Source organism: Neopelma chrysocephalum, unplaced genomic scaffold, assembly GCF_003984885.1.
Source record: "Neopelma chrysocephalum unplaced genomic scaffold, ASM398488v2 Primary Assembly neopelma1_24, whole genome shotgun sequence".
Taxonomy (NCBI): domain Eukaryota; kingdom Metazoa; phylum Chordata; class Aves; order Passeriformes; family Pipridae; genus Neopelma; species Neopelma chrysocephalum.
The window spans coordinates 36385548-36402387 of record NW_020897693.1 but is presented as its reverse complement, the minus strand read 5'-3'; positions in this window follow the sequence as shown (position 1 = coordinate 36402387).

Here is a 16840-nt window from a genome sequence, read left to right as displayed (position 1 = left end):
GTTACTGAGCACTTACGATGGATCCTGAGTAGAAGTTGAGTATCTTATAGAACCTATGGCTAATCACTTTGCCTTCATGAGACCCTGATTTCCTCTCTTTAGAGGAAAAGAGTAGTCTTCTGTCTTCTAAAACTATTGCAAGTCTAAAGTATTTATTTTCCAGAAAAAGTAGTTGGTTTCAGCTTCAGACCTATCAGACATTCTCATGGTTCTTGTTCATACATTTATTTTTTTTTAAATGTATGGGAGATGAGAAGACTGAAGGTTAGTGGTCCAAAAAAAATTTTAGTGGTTATTACTGTAGCAAATAGTTGGATTTGGTAAACATATGAACAAGACTTTTTTCTTCTCAGCACTTTTTTTTTTCCCACAGAAGAATGTGAGCCATTCTTTATTAGGTGTAAATTGTGTATTACTGCATCAAGAGAATGATGTGAATTTACATGGGATCGTGGTTTGGCTTACTCAAGCTCTGCTCCACTTTGCTGGACTACTTTGTGATTGCAATGAGGCATCATACTAATTTATCCTGCAACTCTATTCCTCACATCTCCCAGGCCATGGTGTTTGTGTTTCCTGATTTTAAAGCACAGTGTCTTAATTATGGTCAGAAAAAAGACATAAGGGAAGGGAATGTCCTGATTTGTCTTTTCATTGCAGTTCTTACTGGTATTTATTTCAAAGTAATTATAGGAATGGAAATTGCTATGAAAAAATGGCCTTTTCCTACTAACAATCTCTGCCACTTGTGTATATTTGAGTCAAATCTGCAGACCTCTGTTGACACAAGTTTTATTGAAAACCATATTTATTTTCCAGCCACTACTGCAAAATAGCCATGCAGCAAGGAGAGGAGAAGGGTAAGGAACCAAAGGGACCAGCAGTGCAAAAATCACTTTTGCTGTTTACTCTTGTCACAGGCATCTTTTTCTGCTGAAATTGTGAGCCTCTCCTGCCCCCTCGTGCAGGTATGTGAGCACTGCCAGCATTTCTTTTTTTCAAAAATCTGCCCAGAGAAATAGCAAAATAGAATAAACAAGCAAAAGAACTTCGAGATATAACAATTATGTTAAACAGTTTTATAAAAGGTAGCTATGTGAAGACAGCTATCTAATCCTGCACTGGAAAGCCTCCCAAGAAGCCAGCAAAGAGAAGTTGCTTCTTGCAAACTTGGTTTTCCGGGTGGTAAAACACAGAAGCTTCTGAAGAGGGTAGATCTAGTGAAAGTCTCTTTGTGTGTCACATTCAGATTTTACAATAACTATATCCAAAAGTTTAATCTGAAGAATGGTATCTTCAGGAATTAAGTGTGGAAATATCAGCTCACGCTTTCTGCTCTACCGCTTCTCTCTGCAGGACAGGTCTCCCATCCATGTTCAACCTCTGTTTGCTGGCATGTTGCTGAGTCCTGCTCCCACCTGGTGCTCCTTACCCCCTCATCTTGTATTCAGATGTCTCAAACTAGACATCTGTTCTTCTGGCCTATCTCTCTCACTACACTAAGTTTTAAAATATTTTTCGAGTGCCCTTAAAGCGAAAAAAATTATCAGGACAAATATCAAACAGTTCATCAGAAACAGCATGGTGATCAAAGGGCAAGAGGCACTGCAATACCTAGGTTTTGCATTCATATTTCCATGCACAGCTTTATGTATCTGCACCAATACCGGACCATATTTAGAAGACTATTTGTTTTGTTTTTCTCAGTGCTAACTTAGACAAAATTTCACTAAGGTTAATGGGAGTTCAGCTGAGCAGAGAATGAATACAACTGGAATCAAGACTGTGGTATTTGGCTTTTTTTTTCTTTTTTTTTTTTTTATCCTAATACAGTCAGGGTCAGAATGGATTGGTCTGTGTTCCAAAAACATCACAGCAGAAGATATTGAATTACAGCAACAGTTTCCTCACCTTATTTTTGAGGACCAAACAGTTCTAGGACACAAACCAGGTTATATAACTAATGCTATTGAGTAAACACATACCAACATTGTCTGTGGTCTTAGATACCCTTATATTTTGGGTGCAGCTTAACTGCTTTGGAAAAAAGAACAATCAGTAATGCAGGACTGATCAAGAGCAGAGAGGATAAGTGGAATGGTCAGGAATACAATTTTCTAATTCTTTTTCTAGGGTACCACATTGTAGGGTTTATGTCTTTTTCATTATCTTTCTTTGCATAAATGAAATCCTAAGAACCTCCTGCTCTCAATTCACATACCAAAAAAAAAAAAGGAAAGAAAGAAAACCCACAACAAAAAACCCACCAAACAACAAAGAGAGGAAATTGCTGCTGTGATTACTGTGAACAGAATCTTAAGAGCAGATTTATAAGGTCTCTATTCTCTAAACTAGCTTTGCTTACTGGAAAACATTCCTGCAAGCAGCAGGGCATGATCATGTTGTACAATGTGAGGGAGCACTTGAATAAACAAAGTCACAGAAGAAAAATCCACTAACAGTTGTTAAACACAAAGATACAACCTCTGTGTCAAGAAGTTCCTAAACTATGGATTGTTAAAGCCCATGGCTTTCCCAAGGGAAGTATAACAGTAAGCTTGCTATGCTGCTTCCCCACGTTACTTATACCCACTGCCAAAAAAAGAGAGAATCAGGTAGCTGGATGTTCAGTCTGATCCTGTCATTCTATTCTTATGGGTTCTCTTAATCTGAAACCCAATGAGAGCAAATAAATTGTGGTTTACAAGGAAAGAAATTAAGTAGCGAGTAATTTACACACTCTTCCCAGTACCAGGCAGACCTCACTGCAAATGTATGAGAAGCTATGAAAACAGAGAATTAAAAAAAAAAAAAGAAGTGCTATGAATGGATTAATTAGATCCAAATTTTAAATAATTCAACCTAGAATGATTAAGTGGTGGTGGTGATGTTATTGCAACTTTTTTAAGGCCTCAATTAAATCTTGAGAAAGAGAGCCAATACACCTTTAAAACTTTCTGCTCAATCAAGTATAGCGAATGCTCATTTAATGATTGTCTTTTTGTACCAACAAGAAGTAACAACGCTTTTAGCAAAAGAAATGGAATGAGAGAGAAATTGCCTAATCAGCCCTACTCATGGAGTGCTTTGTGAGAGAGATTATTGAATTTTCAGCCTCTGCAGAATTTTAATGAAGCTCTGTCTTGCTGGAAAATCCAGCCCTTTGTCAATAAAGTTCAATAACTCGACCACCCATGTAATAAGATGTACTGCCTGCAATCTTTCACTTGCCAAAGCCAGAGGTCTGCTGGAGTCTCCCTGAAAGTTGGAAGTACTCATTTGTGTTGCGTATTTTCCTGCAGTCCACATGCAGTGGAATTTGTATTTACTGTAGTGAAAGTGTTTACAGTGAGGTAGAGAAAAAATTCGAATTTGTCTCAGCGTGCTGGTTGCTACTCTAATAGAAATAGTGCCCTGCTGAAAGGGAATACAATCAACCTGTGTTTAGGACTGCATCTGTCATACAAAGAGAACAGTAAAACTCTTTGTTAAGTTGAGAAATAAGTAACAAGGTACTGAGGAAGACAAAACTATAAGAAAGGGAGATGAAAGGTGTTTCAGTAAGGTGTGAGCTGAAGTGAAAAATGAATGGGCAGAGAAATTCAGAAGGCCACTAAACAGCAGAATACTCTTGCACTACTGCTGATGGTTGGTATCAGAGGAAAAGTGAAACCACTAATCCACCAAATTGGATAGAGCAAATTTAAAGGGATAATCACAAAATGAAAAAAAAAAATCCAAACCCAAACCAAACACAAAACAAAAACAAGAAAACGCACCCCAAAACAAAAAACCCACAAAACTAGAAATAAAAGAAAGAAAGAAACAGTTAATTTGACTGTATATGTATGGAGTGACTCTTATGTATACACCAAAACTTAAGGTTTAAAAAAACTAAAAAAAAAATTGAAGGCATTTGAACAGTTTTTTCTATTGAATAACTGGCCACACTGAAGTCTTCTGTGCTACTAGTTTCAAACAAATTTTGTGCTGGATTTACAGGACATTTTCTTGATGGAATTTCATTGTGGCACTAACTTATTGCAGTGAGAAATTGGTTTCTATTAATTATCTTCTTGTAGTGGAAAAAACTTTTGCTGAAACAATTTCTAAACTGATTGCTCTTCAACTTTGTACTGGAATACAAGATGAGCAAGAATGGAATTAAAACGTGAAAAGGAATTTCTGTAAGGAAAATCTATAGACAGCAGTGGGGAGTTGGGATTTGATGAAACCAGGAGAGAAAGGCTCAGTAGGTCAGATGAGAGGACACAAAGTTATTGAAGAAAATGTTACCAGAAACCAGTGGGGTGATATAGAGAATAGCACAGAGGCAGATTAGCCACGGCAAGAGAAAACTTCAGAGTCAACCCTGGTGTCACAGTTGTGATGGAAGTTAAGAGAAGAAACCTGTAGAATATATGTCACGGAAAGCAGCTGGAAGTGTGAAGATCATCTTGTCCAGTTGCCCATAAATGTGCCCATAAATGTCTTTCAGACAACTTTTAAATTAAATGAAGCTAGTACCACAAAGTTAGATGGACAGAACACACAGTGAAATAATTACAGATACCCAAAGGATGAAGAACAGTCAAAGAATAGTAATGCAATAGATAATGTTTGCTTTATATAGACAGCAGAAGATCAGAAAGGTTTAATGAAGATTCTTATAAGCTCTGGAAGTCTGTCAATTAAAACAGTGTGAGTAGCTGGAAATATTGCAGGCTGCTTTGGAGAAGAATATTTGTCTGCTGCTTACTGAAAAGCTTTGTGGAGAGATGCCAATAATGCATTAAAAGTTTCACAGTGATTGTACTGGAGGAAAAAAGACTCAAGACTGGTGAAGCCTGGTTTTGGCCAGCTTTTAAGCTGGGTAGGTGTCTGACATTCTTGCTACCCTGACCAATATCACTCACTAAGTCATTTAGATGAAAGGATATGTGGGTAACAAAGGACTCGTTTTCCAAAACTGGTCATAGGTAGCATTATGATCCTCTGTGAATTTTATGACACTCATTGGTAAAAATGGAAAGAAATGAGAAAGGGAACAGGTAAATAACTTGATAATAAATATTAAGAAACACTGCTAAAGCTGCAGTAATTTTAGTCACTGAAAGAATTAGTGTAGAAATAGAAGAAAGGAGAGAGAGGGAGGGACAGGGTAAGGGAAAGAGAAATTGTTCCGGAAGGAAATGGAGATGATGGCACTGCTGAAGAGTGATTTAATAGAATGGAACTGTCCATCATGTTGAAAACTAATCTAAGTAGAAAGACAGATTATTAAATACTTGCAGAAGAATTGTTTTCATGTCCAGCCAGAGCAAAACCCAGGGAGGGATAAGAAGAACATGATCTGAATTTTTAAAAGAAAGGAGACTTCTTTCTTGAGTACTAGCTGGAAAATAGGTTGGAGTTGGAGTAGCAGACAATGTATTAGAGAAAAGGAAATTTATAAATAAGGTGTTGAAGAGAGTAGACTTTTGAGGCCTCAGGAATAGATGGTTAAAGAAGTGTGAATGAAGCACCTATTTTAGAGGAAAGATCTACGTGCCTGGAAAGGGAAAAAGAGAAAAAGAGAGAAAACATCAGAGGAAGAAACTCATGAAAGTTAATGTTTGAGACATAAGACGTGTCCTAATAGCAATGAAGAGAGAAGAAAGTATTGCCAGCAAGACGAGAAATCAGAGAGGATGTCTAGAACAATGAACTTGCATATACCAGTGTTTGTTTCCTGGAGTCAGATAATTGCCAGAGCATTTGTGGTTTATGTCTGAGAACAAATGTCTGGGAAGAGTCCAGGCTTTGTCTTACTGAGTGTACAAACCAACAGAGATTAACTGATTATTGATGAACAGAGGTAAGAACCTCTTCCTCTGTATTTGCCAAATGAGGTTCTCCCAAAGGTGGATGTAGGTTAGACAAACCTTTTAAAAGTCATTTATTTTCCATCTCATAGGTTGTTCAGGCAAGATAAAATATGCTGTTAAATGAAAAATCCTAGGTCAGTTGTGAGACATTTTGCTTCATGCAGAAGCTAGTGGGTAAAATTCTGGCCTTCAATATGGAAGGGAGTCTGAAAAGTCTATCTTAATGGTCCCCTTTAGTTTTACACTTCATTAACACAAAGTATTACATCTCATCTTCTTCATATGGAGACAGCATTCTTTATAGAATGGTGTGTTCTTTATGTTCAGAGTATGTAGTATCTTCTTAAAAGAAAGGATTCTTACTGCATCCCTTTCCATTAGTAGTGAATCCATAACAAAAAAGTATTACATTAAGCAGGTGCATGATTAAACTCTCAGTGGTACAAACTGATGGCACCTCAGCAAAATGTTTTAAGGGAGGATGTATGCCCAGACGTCCCTGCAGACCCACCTAATTCATTCCTGTATGCACTGCAATTCCATACCATAAGGAGTAGCAATAAAGAGATAGCCAAGCAAAAGTGGAAGCCAGTAACGTGAAATGCATGGGTTTCTATGAAGGAGCAATTCCTACTATGGGATGCCAACACTTTCAAGACTGGGATTCAGTTGCAGCCTTGCAGATGACATCTATGTAGGTCATTGTGGCTAATTATATATCTGAGATGATATTTTCTTTCCTGAAAAGGTGCAAATAAGCTGTGAAGAGCCGGATACCTCGCTGAGTTGAAATTGCAGAAGATAAAATTTAATTACACTAAATAAAAGTTATTGCAACCTTGTTAACAGCCTACATGAAAGGTAAGAAAAAATAATTTTATTCCTAGCTTTGCTACAGCATTTCCTTCATTATGAGCAATTGTTAAATTTATTCTTGCTGACTAGTACTGTGCTTAAGGTACTTTTCACAAAGTGAGGCACTACTTATGAGTTAAATGATTGTTCTTTCTTCTCCTGTATGTCTCATTTTACATCTGTAAGATGTGGCTTATGTCCTTAGCATAAGATACTCAACAAGCACAAAGATTAGTAAAACAATAAAAAATTATGCTAATGAGTATGCAAAAGTCAATCCTACTCTCAAAATAAGCGTCTGTGGTAATATATAGCTGACCAAACTATAGAAATATATCTTCAGTATGAAACTGGGCAAAGCAGCATCTGTACGAGATATAACACATACCAGGACAGTGGAGCAAACATAATTTCATCAAAGAAGCATCACTTCTGGAAATACTAATACTTCAGACAAGAGCCCAGGAATATCCTTGACCTTTAAGAACTGATATTTTTTGTCCTTGAGTTCATTTTGTTTCAGCTCTAAAATAAAACTTTTTTCAGTTTAATGCAGCTTCAGCTTTTAATTAGAAAATACTTATAATCATGCTACTCTTCTTAGTTGTTGCTATTTTAATTTTCATTATGCACCATGAAAGGCTATTTTGTGTTTTTACGGAAATGAAACTAAGAGATACTTCTACCCATTTGTTCTTATGATATCTGCATGGTCTCCCTAAAAGGAGACATTTCAACATGCTAGCTAACTCTCTGTCTGCATGCAGGACAAAAGCTGAATGAGTCAGGAAGGCTGAAAGCAAGCTCCTTGTTTTTGCAGTTGGTAGGAGTGATTTCAAGCACCAGCTAAGTGCTTAGATTATATAATAACTGCTGGCACACATCATCACAGGTGTTTCACATCTTTCATATCCCTTGGTTCTGTAAGTATCAGAGCATACAAAGTGATGTGTGTGAGCTCCATTATGCTGATAAAAGTCCAAATTGTAAACCTCATCCTTTCTCTCTGAATCCCTGTCCCCACCTTCACCACATAATGTAAGGATTTTTGCTTTCAAGACACAAAATAAAAGAGTGCTTAAAAAGTTAGATACTATGACAATGACAAAAATCCTACTTGTGAATCCACTCCTTTAAATTTTCTTCTCGCTTCTCTTTTATATTAAGTATATACATATCTCCATATTGTTTAATGTCTGCCTATATGTTTACCCTTCTTGAATAAAGTGTGGGAGTGTTAGTTGTCTTGTGTAACCAATGGCTAGGGAACTTATGGTAGAATTCTGTTATCTTTTTTTTTTATTATATCCCAACTTTTCTTGATTAATCCTCTGCTAAAGCTAGAGGAGAATCTTTTATTTGCTTAGCCTGACTTCCTCATCCTAAAAGGCACTTTGATTTGCATGGAAGGAATTGCATTGGAAAGATTACACAGAAAGGGGCTGATATGAGGGAAAGCTGATTGAGAAGGCTTATTTTAAAAAGTCTGGTCCTTTTAGTTTTTTATTATACATTAAATTAGTTCCTTACCCCTTATACTTCTGTACTTTTGATATGAAAAAAAATTAAAAAGTAGCATTTTTCATATACTATAAAATCTCACATTTCCCCCAAGAATCTGAAGCTTTAAAGCTGAGGATAGATCCAGGGAAGAGTTAGATGTCTCTAGTCTTGTTGAGAGTGGGGGAAACGTTAGAAAAATCTGACCTCGTTCCTTCTTCCCTCCTGGGTGTTAGCAAAGGCAGCAGAGTGGAGTGCACAGAGCAGTTGCTGTCAGCCAGATTGTTGTTGTTTTACGAGGAAGGTCTTGATGGGGGGTCCTGAACCATCCCCAGGGGAGCAACATATATTAGTAGAAGTAGATAGACCCAGTTTTTATAAAAAGCAATGATAGACACTAATGGTAAATGAGATGAATCACCCTCAGCTGGAAGCATTAAAGGTCATTTGTGATTTAGTACTCAGAGTAGCTTTGAAAAGGCAATCTCATTAATCATTAAAAATCTTGTATTGGATAGCTTCTTTGTCTTCAAAAATTGGAAGATGCAGAAATTTTTCTGTTTTCCCTCCTTATGTATTTAACGTTGTATTTTTTATGTGTATTATGGGTCATCTACCACCACCACCTACGACTCCTAGAACGCTTCCATCAACGCTGTCTCCGTACAATCCTAAACATCCACTGGTCAGATTATGTAACTAACATATCTGTTCTAGAACAGGCAGCAGTTACAAGTATTGAGGCCATGTTGCTGAGAACGCAGCTGCGTTGGGCAGGACACATCTCCAGGATAGAGGACTATCTCCTCCCTAAGATCCTGCTCTATGGTGAACTTGCCATTGGCTGCCGCAAGAGAGGAGCCCCAAAGAGGAGATACAAGGACTCCCTGAAACAACAACTCAGCCTTGGCCACACTGATCTTCATTGCTGGTCTACTCTGGCCTCCAATTGGGAGGCCTGGAGTCACACAATCTATAACGCTACTGCTTCTTTTGAGAACACACTCAGGATCACCCTCGAAGAGAAAAGACAACGCAGAAAGAATTGTGTCTTGCTGATACCATCCAAGGAGTCTTTCTGCTGTGCCTTTTGCAACCAGACTTGTCTGTCTCGCATTGGCCTCTTTAGCCACCAGTGCGCTTGTAGCAAATTGGGTAAAGCCCTTCCCAAATCTTCGTTCACGAAGCCTGGCTATGATGATTTTATGTGTAACACCCAAAGGCATAGCTTCTCTTTCTGCTAATTCTTTCTCCAAAGTCTCTTATTTCTTATGCTGTTGTAGAATGACATTCCTGCTCCCTCCAACCTTTCACTGTATAGATGGGAAAGAGAAAATAAGAGAAAAGATGAGAAGAGGATTAGGAAGCATTTTGTGTCACAGCTTTGCAGAGCACTGAAACTCAGATCTTGTTTTGTGTGTAGCAGCAGGTCTTGTCTTGCTGATAATGAAATCCTATTTCCACAGAAGACATTTTTGCTCCCTCAGTGGGCCAGTGGCCTACCTTCGAATTCATACAGTTGTTAAAGGACCCTCTTCCAGACTGTTCCTAGCTGGCTAAAGTATATTTCATAGAATCATAGAATCAGAGGGGTTGGAAAGGACTTCTGAGATCATCAAATCCTGTAGGGAACATGTCCCGAGGTGCAACAGGTAGGCACCGAAGCTAGGGGACATGCGCAGAGCCAGACACTCCTATTGGTTAAGAGTCACGTGGGATCAAGGTATAAAAAGGCGCGCGTTGCTTGAATAAACCTCTTTGTTTACCATCTCACAGAGAGCGTGCCATGATTTCTTTATTATATAAAGGCAGCCTGCCACGTGCATGCAACATATGGCGACCACGAAGGGACCGAATCTACATTAGATCAGATATTTAAAACCTGTACCAGGTATTACCGGTAGGTCTCCGGTTATCACTTTAGTTTTATAAAGTGGGAGTCCTTTTACCGAAAAAAACCTAGACGTCTGTAAACGTTGCCTTGGGGTAGACCAAGGAACGAAGTCTAGTGAGCTCAAAAAAGATAGGTTAGTGCACAGAAACAGGAAGAAAGAAGGAAAAGAAACCTAACGGCGGGCAGCGGACACCGGAGTCGGGGACCAGCAGACGGGAGCGGACAGCGAAACAGCAAAGCTGAGTGAGTTATTAGCTTGCAGCCCCCAGCTCCCGCCAAAGGGGGTTCGGAGCTGCGGTGCTTTATCTCGCGAGCTGCTTCTGGGAACTCTACGGCTAAAAGCAGTGGAGACCCAGGCAGTAGCAGCTGAGCCGCCCCGTGCCGCCACCCCGGAGCCCCGGGGACCCCAGGACCACGTCTGCCGCCCCGCCGCCCCACCCCTCTCCCCCGCGCACGTCTCTCAAGACTGCCGCCAGCTGCGGGACCGGCGCCTGGTGCCTGTCGACCCGGCAAAAAGCCCCAGTTGCAGCTGCCGGGGAAGCAACAGCACCACGCACGTGCGCTGGCCGCCCTGCCCGCCACCACAGGGACCTATAACGGTCACGCCGGGTCTGCCCAGCGAACCGAGCCAGCGCCACCTCACCACCGCCCACGCTGCCCGCCGCCCCTGCAAGCGTTCGCTGCCCCTTCCTCCGGCCCCGTCCCCCGCCCACAAGCCATGCGGGACAGGGGAAGCTACACCGAACGCCCGCAGCCCCCGGATCCACCTCGCCTAGCGAGCCCCCGCAACCACCTTCTGCCAACCCACGCATGCCTGTAGCCACTGCGTGAAGCCTCAGCATAGAGGAAAAACCCCCCCGCGGCGCCTAGCGAACCGCGGGACACCCGGAGCCTCTCCCCACCGACCCCCGGCCGTCTGTAACGACCGCGCCGACCCTTAAAATCGGGAAAAACCGCCGAAAGCCGCCGCGAACCCACAGAGAACCTGTTGCCGCTTTTGCCGCTTTTGCTGCCGCTTCCCCGCCGCTGCCGCCGCGCCGAGCCGCCACAGCCGCCGCGCCAAGCCACCGCGGAGAGGAGAAGGACCTCGCACACCGCCGCCGCAGCCGCAGCACCCCGAGCCCCGCCGCGCCGCTGTTTGCAGCCACCGCCGCTGAGCCGGGAAACCAGCCGACCAGAACCAGCAGCCAGCAACTACACAAAGAACTTCTGCCCACGCGCATCCAAACCGCCGCGACAAGGTAAACTGAGGAACTTTTTCCTCACCGCAATTTCAAAAGACACAGATACACGACACACAGCCCACGAACGGACAACGCAAGAGCATTACACCCACAAGCACCCCCTCAATAACACTGCTCGCAGTACCCGCCCAACTTTTAGGCGTAGGGACACAAACGCCCAAAGTCTGGCGGGGGGGGAATGGGAGATGTTCGTGAATTGAGCACTGAGTCAGAAGCCCAGAGCCAAAGGCACACGGGCCGATGGGAGGGGACGGAGCCTGAGATGCGAGATCCCCACTCATGGGACCATCGCAGAGGGCTCCGTCACGGCGACAGGGGGGCAAGCCAGCAGAATCGCCTCCCCGTCCCGCGAATGACTGCCAGCCACGTGGTACCTCATGGGCGTCGCCATCTTGCCCATTAAATGGCCCGGGTACTGAACTGTCTCTTCCGGTCCCTGAGCCGCCCCGTCCCACCCATAGGCGCGAGGGGGGAGGTAGCCCCGCCCCCTCGCCGCCTCCGACACCCGCCCACACCCCCCCACCGGGAACCGAGGCTACCGCAGCCGCGGGGAGGGGGGGATGGGGGAGGAGGAGGAGGGACTACCAGTAGTTCCATCGGGAAGCAGCGAGGAGGCAAACAGGGCAAAGTCGGATAACAGGTGGGAACAAAACAGGGGTAAGGCGATTCGACTGGGCAGCCTGGAGGTTAACCGGGCATACTCAAATGAATTTAGCCAAAGCCACGCCCCTCAGTCTGAGCCCCTGCACGGAGCTATTCAGAGGCTGAGGCATTTGGTAAGAGATTGTGGCATATCCCTAAATGATGCCTGCAGGTATCCGAGGGCATTGAATTCCATCCATTTTTCCACCTCACATGACACAGAACATGTGCACTGCTTATCTGACTTTCGGGAGAACTGTGCCAATAACACAGCAAACACCCCAACTGGTATAACAGTAAATCCATTAACTGGAGAAGGGAGACACAGCACAGCAGGTGCCCAATTAAATCACTCCCGAGGAAAATACAAAGTAACAATCAAACAGGCGCTGAGAGCCATGAGAAGGCTTCTTACCACAGACAAAAACAGCAACCTGCCCAGCACAAGAGTGTTACAAAGTTGTACTGATCCAAACCCACAACATTTAAATCGGCTGCGGACTGCTTTGCATAGGCAAATTGAATACAGTGAGGCCAGAGAGATGCTGTATAAGCAGTTGGCTTCTGATAAGGTGAGCACAAGCTGTGAAAAGGCTTTGCAAACCCTCTCTGGAGGGGTTGAACACAGCACCACTGAGCTGGTTCAACCTTACCAAGGAATTGGCTCTGAGGAGCACCGGTCTGCCTCTCTAGCTGCGGCCCTAGAAGCCCAGCTAGGAATACAAAAAGAGGCCAGACTTAGAGCAAGTGGTGTCAGGTGCAGTAGCACTGACCGCTCTCAAGGAGATTACATCTGGAGACCCCTTTGCAGCAATGCCCCAAAATACTCTAATGGCAAGGAATGGGCTGAGTTACACCCAGGGTGCCGAGGGCGAAACAAGTGCGTTGCTGCCAGCATCGTCCTGCTTGTTGCCGTCCTGCTTGCTGCCTTCTGTGCCACAGGCCTTCATGTGCCAGAGAGGAAGCAGCTCGAAGCAAGCCCCAAAGTGACAACAAACAGCCTAGACAATGCCCTTATATACTGCACACCCAAGAAAGGTGACAGATGGAGAATGCTGCCAGACTCTAGAGCAGTAAGCGCAGTCATAAAGCATGTAGGAGCACAGCAGCATGGACTGCCTTCACCCAATGTGCTCCCAACGAGTTGGCCGCTATTGGTAACTGATTCAAAGACTTGTTCCTCTACCACCTTCCTACACCCTGAGGATGTTCCAAGGCTTGCCTGTCCCATCATGGCCTTGTGCATGGCCCGTGCAAGTATATTGCTGGGCTGTCTCTCCTCAGGGGATGCAAATAGCCAAGCAAGATATCAGACAACCACGATACACCCTTATTATTGGTAGCATACCAATGAGCATGGCCACAGGAAATGAACTGCCATTTACTCTTACTGCTCTAATCCAAAATGTCCAAGGCAGGGTTACAGCTTGCAGCAGAAGAAATGCAGCAACCGTTACCCTGGACTTTCCTTGGACAGGAATTCATGCAGCAAAAAGATTCTCCACAACTGCTGCAGCTCAAGGTAAAAAACACTTTATATTTACACGAGTTGCAAAAGCTTCAAGGGGCCACAAACCGGTTAAGGCCTATTTTAGGCTTGACCACAGAGGAGCTACACCCTCTGCTTCAGCTGCCAAAGGGAGACTCCAGTCCAATGTCTAACAAGCTTCTGATACCAGGAGCCAAAAAGGTGTTAGACATTCGTACCAAGGCAATAGAGAGAGGGATAGGCAGAAAGAGAAATCCTGAACTACAAATATGCCTAACCCTCATTCCCAGCAGGTATCAACTATTAGCAGCCTTGTTACCGTGGGATCAGACTGAAAAAGACCCACTGCAACTTCTAAAGTGGCTAGTTTTGCCCCATGTACCATCTAACACTGTGTGGACTGTTAATGAGATGTATGCAAAGCTTGTCATTCAAGGCAGAGAAAGACTGCAAAACTGGAAGGAGGGGACCCTGCCTTTACCACCATCTACATGCCAGCTCTGAAGGACAATTTGGATAGGATGCCAGCTGAGGACGCAAGGTTCCGAGCTGCCTTAGCAAGCTTTCATGGTAAAACTTTAATGCATCTCTCAAAACACAGGTTGTGGGCAAAGATTACTAATCTACCTTCAAAAGCCACGACCAGATGCAAACACGGACCAGTGAAAGGCTTCAGGGCCTTCACACCTGCATCTGGAAACAGCATAAAAGGCTGTAATAACTCAGGTAAAATCCTGCTACAAAACAAGGGAAGGACAGACGCAGACCACGAACCACAGCTGTGCAGGTTCTGGAAATGACCTCGTCTGTATTGTCTTGGGAAAGTTTATTAAGCGATCTTTGAATGTTATAACTGATTTCTGTTATGTTGCAAGTTGATGCCCCATCTTGAAGGTTTGTTTATTTGAGATATCCTAGTGCTTACTTGTTAATTGAAATGCGTTCTGTTTGGTTTCTTGTGAGTTACAGAAGGTTTGGATTTTCATACACATGCATACAAAGTAATACAATGACAGGTAAGGGCCAACAACTGATAAAAAACTAAGTGACTGACAAAATAACAACATTTAACATCATATCTAAGGTCTTGAAGCAAGCGAAATTGTCTAGTTCATTTTTCCATCAGAACGCAAGATCCTTAAACAGACAATTCAAATAACATTCAATTAGCTCAAGACTTCATCATGTCACGCCCAAACTGTCAAAAAAATCACAACAATGCCATCTCAGAATGCATTAACCCCACATGGTTAATTGTAAATGAGATTAAGCAAACAAATACCACACACATCTCTGAAATGGACATATTATAATATGTACATGTAACAATAGGTATATACCAGCACCACGTAACCTACACAACACCCACTGCAGAAAAGACCAAAAGTGTGAGACACTTTGGCTTAGTTGCCCAGCAACTCTTGGTCCATAATACTCACATTAAGGCAGCTATATCTCCTATCAAATAGGAAAATTCTTATGTCACAAGTATTCCACACTCACTCATTACACAGGTAATTACACAAAGAGCACACAACACAACAAAACAGTGTCAACTAAACAAAAAAGGGGGGAGAGAATCTGTATAGCTAAAAGAATATCTGTGAAAAACCATGTATGTATTAATTTTCAAATTGTGACAAGCTGGAAACATGTGAGTAAGAAAGGTAATACAACCCCCAGGCTAGTGTACCTCTCCCAATACATCGGTTATGGTAAGGGATTTGGTATCTGGGCAGTGGACGGAACCACTGAATCTGATTTGGGATAGAGGCTACGCTGGTGAGTCTGAAGAAAAAGAGTTAAAATGAACCCCTTCCAGGTCTGTTACACCCCACAAGGTACAAAATCACATCAGCAAGAACCAGAATGACACAGAAGTTATAAGAAGGTTATGTTTATGTTTAAGGTTTACTTTAAGGACGACCAGTGTGGCAAAAAAGTTTATAAAACCTCATGAATGTGTGTGTATGATGCGTGAGATGATGGCCATCAAAGCGAGTGAGAGAATGAATGAACATGAGTGTTGTATGTCTGGACAAACATTGGAACACTAAAACACCTCACAAATAACAATACCTCCGCCACAGGGTCATTTAAGAGAATGTAGTTCTGCTAAGCTTAGCCCGTTTCTTAATAAAGTTGTACTCCCCAGTTATTTAAAACCCTCAGGTTAATAAAGCTTATAAGTTTGCACGGTTAGGCCAAGGCCTATAGATTAATAAAGGTATTTCTCCAAGTTGCACTACCCTATAGGAATATAAGAGAGTTTTAAAAGGTTCACAATAGGACTATAAGAGGCCAAGGCAAGCAGTATGCTGGATCATTGCAAGCCTTGGTAGTTTATAATGTACTGTTCTGATTGTTTGCGCTGTTGCCTTTGTAATGTTCTCGTGACCTTCTTATACAATTAGGAAGGGGGAGATGTAGGGAACATGTCCCGAGGTGCAACAGGTAGGCACCGAAGCTAGGGGACATGCGCAGAGCCAGACACTCCTATTGGTTAAGAGTCACGTGGGATCAAGGTATAAAAAGGCGCGCGTTGCTTGAATAAACCTCTTTGTTTACCATCTCACAGAGAGCGTGCCATGATTTCTTTATTATATAAAGGCAGCCTGCCACGTGCATGCAACAAAATCCAACCCTTGATCTATTACCACCATGGTTACTAGACCATGGCACTAAGTGCCATGAGTACTCCATGAGTAATGTATATAACATATATTTACACATTCATGTTTTCTGTCCCCCTGGGAAAATTTGAAAGTCATATTTGTCTCACTAATATGAATTTCTGCTTAACAATGGATACAATTCAATGGCACATTTAAAAAGAATTAGTTTATTCTAGTGAAAGGTAAAGAAAATAAATTAGGTAATAGATGTGAAAAATGAAAGGAGGATATTAATTTCATAATTATCTGAGACTTAATCTGAGCTTTAGGTCTTCTCTGTTAAGTTCATTTGGTAGAGAAAAATAGGTAATTGTCACACCTTGTGAGAATAGGGTTAAATTTCTTTCCAAAACTTAACTTTTGTCTCGAGGTCCATGTTTCCTTGAAACTCTTTTGTTAGTGGTGATAAATATACTCCCAAAGATTTCCTGAAACTTTTAACTTTGATGAGCAGTTCAATCAAGACACTCAGTTCTGACATGACTCCTAATGAATTAGAGCATTTTTTTCTCATCCAATTGGGATGTGTCTCTTCCTATAAACTAGTTAGAAAGAATAAGCATTTCTGAATTGTCATGACAATTTCATCTAAGTCTGTAAGCTATTATAGCCTACAATTTGAGAACAATTTAATTATGTGAACATTGCAATGGTAATAAGGAAGATCGCTTATT